This window comes from Cibotium barometz, chromosome 38, assembly GCF_041138505.1.
Source record: "Cibotium barometz isolate CiBa-2024 chromosome 38, ASM4113850v1, whole genome shotgun sequence".
NCBI lineage: Eukaryota > Viridiplantae > Streptophyta > Polypodiopsida > Cyatheales > Cibotiaceae > Cibotium > Cibotium barometz.
Window position 1 is genome coordinate 34,252,645 of NC_141083.1, and position 8,185 is coordinate 34,260,829.

Genomic DNA, 8,185 nt, shown 5'->3' on the forward strand with positions numbered 1-8,185 from the left:
CCTTGTAATTTTCTATCCTAAATAAGCTTATAATCCCATCTTAAGGGTCGCATACTTTGCTTTATTGTTTGAATGGACATCAAATAGAATTTTACCTTCTTGAAGGACCACCTCTTACTCGGGGCTTAGAATGATGAACCCTACTCTTGCAGAGTCAGTCTTCCTCATGTAAGCTCCATCAAAATACAATTTGAATGCATTAGTAAAAGTTTCCTCTACCTTTAGATATTATGTCTCCTTCCTTGCTTTTTGGGACACCTTCTTCTCATGATAGGGGTATGTTAACACATTCGCTAAGCTTGCTCGAGTACTATCCTCCACCAAAAAGGTGTACTCAAACTCTTGCAATTCCAAGATACACTTTGTAATATTTGGTGAAATATTCATCTGTTGAACGACATAAGAAAATGTGTTCTCAATTGTTAAAACAACAAAGGGTTTAGACAAACGGTAAGACCTGAACTTCCTGACTGTAACATGAGAGACAACATCATTTGATCAACATGTGGAGAACTCCTCTCTCAGCCTCTGTCATCACCTTGCTCTTGCAAAGTAAACTAGATGCATAAAAGCTATCTTTGGATCCTTTTACTACACCAACTGCGTGAGAGCCAACACTTGGATAAATATAGAAAACCAAATTCAACTAGGGTGGCATGATGAGTGGTAAATAAATAGGCATGACTCCTACGTCATTAAATATTTCATCACTGTCATTATCCCATGTGAAAGTACTCTCCTGAGTGAGTCTTTGTAATGGTGAAACTGTTTGTGCAAGCAAGTGAATAAATCTCACAAGGTACCTGACTTTTTGAACAAATGTGACCCGGTGCTGTGCATTAGATGGAGATGGGAGTGCTAAGAGTGTTACACGTATATATTTTATCATATTTGTTATGCATAATAATCATAGAAAAATATGCTTGATTTAATGTGTGCAGAAATCAACTTAATGGAATGTGCGAATGTGCACAGGGTTATTATATGTGCGAATGTGCACAAGGTTATTTTATGAGTTATTTTTGTTGGCCATGTGCCAAATGTTTGTATAAATTATTTATGCATACTTGTACATGACATTTCTATATTCCTAGCACATATGCTAGAAGAGTTTTGATTATTTACACTTAGTGTGTGAACAAGCTCTAGTGTTTTGAGCTATTTTTGTTAAAAAAAAGCTTGTAGAGCAAGCTTGGACTAAAATATCCATGTAATATATTTTTGAAGGAATAAAATCTTAAAAAATACTCAAGCGGGGATGCTTTTGGCACACACTTGTGGGGGGCAAGTGCGACGCAATTTGGTATGGCACATGCTTGTGGGGGGCAAGTACGACCCAATTTGGTATTCTCTCGCGTGTGTATGTTTTTGTTGGCATGCTTCCCAAGGTCCCATGAACTTTCTTGTTTTCTTGTTTCAGTGGTATTGGAGCCCACCAGGGTGTATGCTCTGTCAAAAAGGTGTGTGTTTGGGGCACTCAGACGGCCTAGGACCTGTTGGTCCTCTATGTGAAGGTGCAAAGCAGTGTAGGAATGAAGACCAAGGAACCACCTCGCAGGAACGCCACACTAGTAGCAGGATTCATAGGCACATGTCCCATCGAGCGAAACTGGTCGGGCGGCGGTAGAGCAACAACGGGCATCGTACTAGTCTGACACACCGGCGAACATGCAAACAGCAACACTGTCGATGCCAATATGCGTATTTGACACACTAGTGAAGCAAACATTGAGCACCACTGACGGCACAACATGCCCGACAATGCATAGATAAGTTTAAATGATAAAAGAGGAATTCCCACTACATTTGGAATTCCATCAATTGGATGGGAAAAGAGAAATTCCTATCACATTGGAATTATTGGATAATTCATTTAAATTTAAAGATGAACTTTTAGATAATTTTATTTATCTATGAGAAATAATTAAATGTTAAAAGAGGAATTCCTATTACATTTGGAATTCCATCATTTGGATGGGAAAAGAGAAATTCCTAGTATATTGGAATTATGGGATAATTTATTTAAATTCAAAGATAAATTTTTAGATAAATTTATTTATCTATGAGAAATCTTTAAATGTCAAAAGAGGAATTCTTATGACATTTGGAATTCCATCATTTAGACAGGCAAAGAGAAATTTCTAGCATATGGAAATAATGGATATTTTAATTTAGATAAATTTATTTTATGAGAAATAATTGATGGAAAAGGAGGAATTCCCATGACATTGGAATGTAAATAATTAAATGCAAAAAGAAGAATTCCCATGGTAATTGGGATCCAAGAAATTCAATGGGAAGAAGAGGAATTTTTAGTATAATTGGATTTATGATTATTTACCAAAAGTGAAAATATGGTAGAATTGATTTCTACAAATCCCATGAATTCTTTTATTCAAAAGAAGAATATTGAATATAATTCAATTGAGGAATTGAGAAGGAATATGGAAATAGTTGTCAGAAAAAGAATCTTTAATTAGGCCAAGAAATAGGTAAAAATTTAGAAAAAGTCCTATTATCGGTATTAATCTAGAAAAAGCTATTAAACTGGAATAGCATGTGAATGGATGTAATAAGATGTGTATGGGATGTGATAATATATAAATGGGATGTGATAAGATGTGTATGGGATGTGATAGGATGAGAACGGATGCGATAAGATGAGTATGCGATGTGGTTGGATGTGAATGCAGATGTATATGTGAAAGAAAGGGTATGCATGTGTATGAGAATGAATAAATGTGGATATGGATGTAGATGTGTATGTGAATGTATGGATGTAGATGTATGGATGTGGATATGGATATGGATGTATGGATGTGGATGTGGATGTATGGATGTAGATGTGTATGTGAATGTATGGATGTAGACATATTGATGTGGATATGGATATGGATGTATGGATGTATGGATGTGGATATGGATATGGATGTATGGATGTGGATGTGGATGTATGGATGTAGATGTGTATGTGAATGTATGGATGTAGATGTATTGATGTGGATATGGATATGGATGTATGGATGTATGGATGTATGGATGTGGATGTGGATGTGGATGTATGGATGTGGATATGGATGTGGATACATGAATGTGGATGTGTATATGGATATGGATGTAGATGTATAGATGTGGATGTATGGAAGTGGATGTGTATGTGGATATGGATGTAGATGTATGGATGTGGATGTATGGATGTGGATGTGGATGTGTATGTGGATATGGATGTAGATGTATGGATGTGGATATGGATATGGATGTATGGATGTGGATGTGGATGTGGATGTATGGATGTGGATATGGATGTGTATGTGGATATGGACGTAGATGTATGGATGTAGATATGGATATGGCTGTATGGATGTGGATGTGGATGTGGTGTGTATGTGGATATGGATGTAAATGTATAGATGTGGTGTGTATGTGGATATGGATGTGGATGTATGGATGTGGATGTGTATGTGGATATGGATGTAGATGTATGGATGTGGATGTGGATATGGATGTATGGATGTGGATGAGTATGTGGAAGAATGAATGTAGATGTGTATGTGGATGTGGATGTATGGATGTGGATGTGGGTGAGTATGTGGAAGAATGAATGTAGATGTGGGTGAGTATGTGGAAGAATGAATGTAGATGTGTATGTGGAAGAATGAATGTGCATGTGTATGTGGAAGAATGGACGTGGATGTATAGATGCGGATGTGTATGTGGATGTATGAATGCGGATATGTGAAGAATGGATGTGGATGTGGATGTGGATGTGAATGTGTACGTGGAAGAGTGGATATGGATGTGTATGTGGAAGAGTGGATATGGATGTGTATGTGGAAGTACAAATGTGGAAGAATGAATGAGGATGTGGATGTGAAAGGATGTGATGTCGATGTGAATGAATGGATGAGATGTAATGTGATGTGAATCGGGATGAGAATGAATGAGATGTGATGTCATGTGAATTAGAATGTGAATGAATGATATGGGATGTGAATGGATGATATGTGATGTGAATGAATCTGATGTAGTGAGATGGAAAATGATGTGATCGGATGAGAATGGGTACACATGAATTGGACGTGGATTAAGTAATATGGATTGATGTGGAACAATGTGGAAAGACGAGAGTTCATTATAGAAACTGGAGAGATGGAAAAACTCTCTCACTTGTAGCAAGAGTAGTATGATCCACACTTAGCTCAATCCAATGGGATTTGCATCCCTTTCGGAGCTAGGGATTCAACCCGTACCGGTGCACAAAAGCTTATCCATTTGATGGAGAGATTGCTAAGAAAACTACTACTATTGACATAGACTCAACACACACTCAAGCTCAATCTTGCTATTGCTCACTCAACTCCACATTCCACTCATCCATACATCCAAACAAGAAGAAAGCTTAGCTATTGCTCACACAAGATCAAAGCATTCTTCATTCTCAAATACTCATTTCCCTAGCATGCACACAATCCTTGAAGCTATCAATATGAAACATGCACACAAGAGAATTGACAAGAGAAGAGAGACAAATATCAACTCATTGCATTGAATTAACAAAAGAATAGAACTTACAACAATGTAGATGGGGAGAGAGAAGAGCTTGCACCTCTATGGAAGGAGAGGGAGAGCTAGTCTCAAGAGAGCTCAAACATGAGTTTGCCCAATGTGTCCATGCTCTCAAATGAGCCACCTTTTATACAAAAATTCTAGAACTCCCAAAAGTTCCCATGTGGGATTATTGTCAAGCCCTCTCCCACATTCATCTACAAAGTGGAACTCTTTACAAGAGCCCTAAGTGTCTTTTTTGTTGCATCCTTGTATTCGTCATGCAACACTCCCCCCTTCCTATTTTGCGCACGTCCTCGAGCGCGGTAGTAACAAGAGCTGCAACAAAAAAAGAATGGATACATTAAAGTCTTTTATTGAAAAAAAAAGAAAAGAAAAGAAAAAACAGCAATGATAATTTCACACGTGAGCATACAAGTGCAAGGCTGATTAAAGTTTTAATGAGTACTAAAATAGGTGAGTAAAGACTAGTCAAAGTGAGACTTACGTGGTAGATAATGCTATGCAAAGGCAAGTGTGCTTTGTACACCGCCGGTTATGACCGCAGTCTCAATGTCCTACAAGTATGTAAGTTATTCCTAAGTGGCAAACCTACTCCTAAATATGAGCAAAGGTGATTGGAACTCATTTTTTTTTTTTTTTTTTTTTTTGATGTGTGTATAAAAGGTGATAAAGATTAAGTTTCCATCCCAATGAGACCCAAGCAATGGCCAAGAGACCTCCGCCAAGAGAATCTAAAAGCCGCTAAGTATCCCAAGGGCGACAGACTCTTATACTTTCTTTTATGACCTAAGGAGTACCCCATGAAGATGAGGGCATCGGTCCCGAGGGCCCATAGTGTACCCCAGAGTCCTACCAACATCTATCAAGGCGATAGATTCCTCAAAGGTCTTTTTCTGAAGCTTTTAGACATCAGTGTTCACCCCATGGAAACCAAGGCATCGGCCCCAAGGTGCTAAGACAACCCCAGGTCCTACCAAGCATTTCTCATGGCTGTAGACACATCATGTATCAATTTACTTTGTATATATTTTTTTAGGGTATAATTTTTTTTTTAATTAATCCTAGCACCTAGCTCATATTTAAGAGGTAGCTACCACTAGGGAAAACTAATATACCTTGAAAGCATAAGAACTTGGCATACTCCCTTGGTATATATCCTACACTGTCTTTAGATAGAAATATCTTTTACTAAGTCTTCTAAGAGTCTAGAATTCACTCACCATATTTTAACAACTAATCAAAAACTTCAAGCAGCCGACATTGTGTGAACATGCAAACCATATATTCGAAAGATAAGAGCACATAAAGAAATAAAGATTAAGATTTGAATACACCTGTTGTAGTGTCCTGTTGATGTTGTTCGTTTGCATTGATGAATTGCTGATTTTGTGCAGATTGCTCCTCCTTGATCTTTGTAAGCGTAGCATGTCTCCCCCCTTCCTAATTTGTGTGCACGGCAGGTGGACTATTGGGGCGTGTTTGATGCTCTTGTTTTAGTGAAGATCTCTGCAAAATTTTTATTAACAAACAAGAAAAGAAAAGAAAAAAATAAAATTTGTGCCAAACACCGAATATAGCCGAGGGGAAAAACCCAGTGGGAAAAAAGTGCCCTGGCTTGTCGATCTTATTGTGGAGTCGATGTGCTTACCCTTGCCCTGGTGGTGGAGATCATCTCAAAAAGAACATAATCCTCTAAACGCATAAGGAACCACACTATTCAAACATTGATCTACCAAAGAGCTTCAATTGTAGTGTTAATGCCTTATCTTTGGTTTTAGGTATGTCCTTCTTGGGTGGGAATTTTATCAATTGTCTTGGAATTTGAGCAAGATAAGAGGATTTAGATTTTGAAGTTCTAGAATCTATGCTCAAGTGAGACTCATGTGAACTTGGATGTGACTTAGGTACACCAGTTGATGATGGAATTGTGTAATATGGAGAAATCGGGACAGCCGGTGTTTCAATACATGTTTTAGGAAGATCAACACAAGTAGTTTTGTAGGTGCTATCACAGCCACCTTTCTTTTCTTGAAGAGTTTGTGTTGATTTCTTTTTCACCCACTGATATGGACAATCAAGGGTGGCTTTTGGAATCTTTCTGAAACACTCTGTTACCCCTAGCAAAGCATGGCATTTTGGAAGCCAAATTGCTGTTGCACCCTCATAATAGCCTTGTGCTTTAAGAACATGTTTTGGGACCCATCGATTAACAATCCGAGATTTGGGCTTGGAAATGATGTTCTTCTTAAGAGGCTTAGCAACTGGACTAGATGGTACAAGTTTGTACGCATCTTTGGGTAGCCACATTGATAATTCCTTCTTACCTGGCCTTCTTTGAGCAGCAACTAGAGTAGTTGGAACATGCCAGCCATGGCCCTCACTTGAGTACTCATCAATTATCCACATCATTTGTTTTGGAGCTTCAAGAGCAGATTTTGATTGTGGGTTGGGTAAGGTAGAAACATTACCCCTTTGACATGATAAAGCTTGTTGAGTAGCAAAGACTTTCTCTACATACAGTGCTGTTGTGGATGCATTCCTATAGTACAAATCATCTAGAAGATCACGTGGTTGTACCATTCATATAGGAATAATATCATATCCATCTGAGTCACAAAATTGAATTGGCTTCGGTAAAGCACATGTTGATAATGTTGCAAGGACATGACTCCATTCTAATGGATCAATTAAATGCTCAGGGAAGGGTTGTGGAATGTATGCCTCGTCTGATACACTTCGATTACCCTTAAGTCTCTCAATGTTGAAATCCCTACATGAGGCTCCACACATCCACAGATCTTCTCGTCCATCGGACAATGTAACTCTTGAGCCCTCAGATGAGGCAGAATCAAACTCATCTATTGAAGACCTTGTTACATCACGATATGAGTGATTCCTTAGGTTGACCCTTGTGATGACAGAATCATGTCGGAGGTACAAATAATTGTATCCCCAATCTTGAATCATTTGAAATTGTTGCATGAATGGTCTACCCAATATCACTTCATAGTTTGGATGTTTTCCAAAATCCACTACTGCAAAGGTGTGCTCATATTCAATCCCACACGTGGTGACCAATATGTTCTCAAGCAGCCCAAGGGGATGTTCTAAGCTTCCATCTTCTAGCTGCAAGTGCATCCTTGTACTCCTAATAGCTGGTTTGCCCCACTTTTCCCAAATGGACCTTGTCACAATGCCCACTCTTGCACCACTATCAAGTATTGCAGTTGAAGATACTTTTCGCACTTCTAATGGGAGGGTAGCATTTCCCTGATCGTCCTCACAAAATTTTCCTACTTTGTTGATAGAAACTGGCATTACATGCTTTGTCTCGGGGTGTACACTCATGGTGACCTTTTTGTAGCAATACCTGCTCTGACAAACATGTGGCAATATCATTCCACAACTCAAGTCGAATTTTTATCAAATCAAGCAAAGGTAAGGTACAAGCCACTGGTGCTGACAAAATAGCTTGCACCATACTTATATCTTTCTCCTTCGTCAACCTTTTATGCATGGAGGGTATCCTCAAGGTTTGAGAACAGTTCTCATATTCTCCCAGATATGATGGTAAGGTTTTCATTGTATGCTTACTTCTAGGAGAAACATTTGTTTG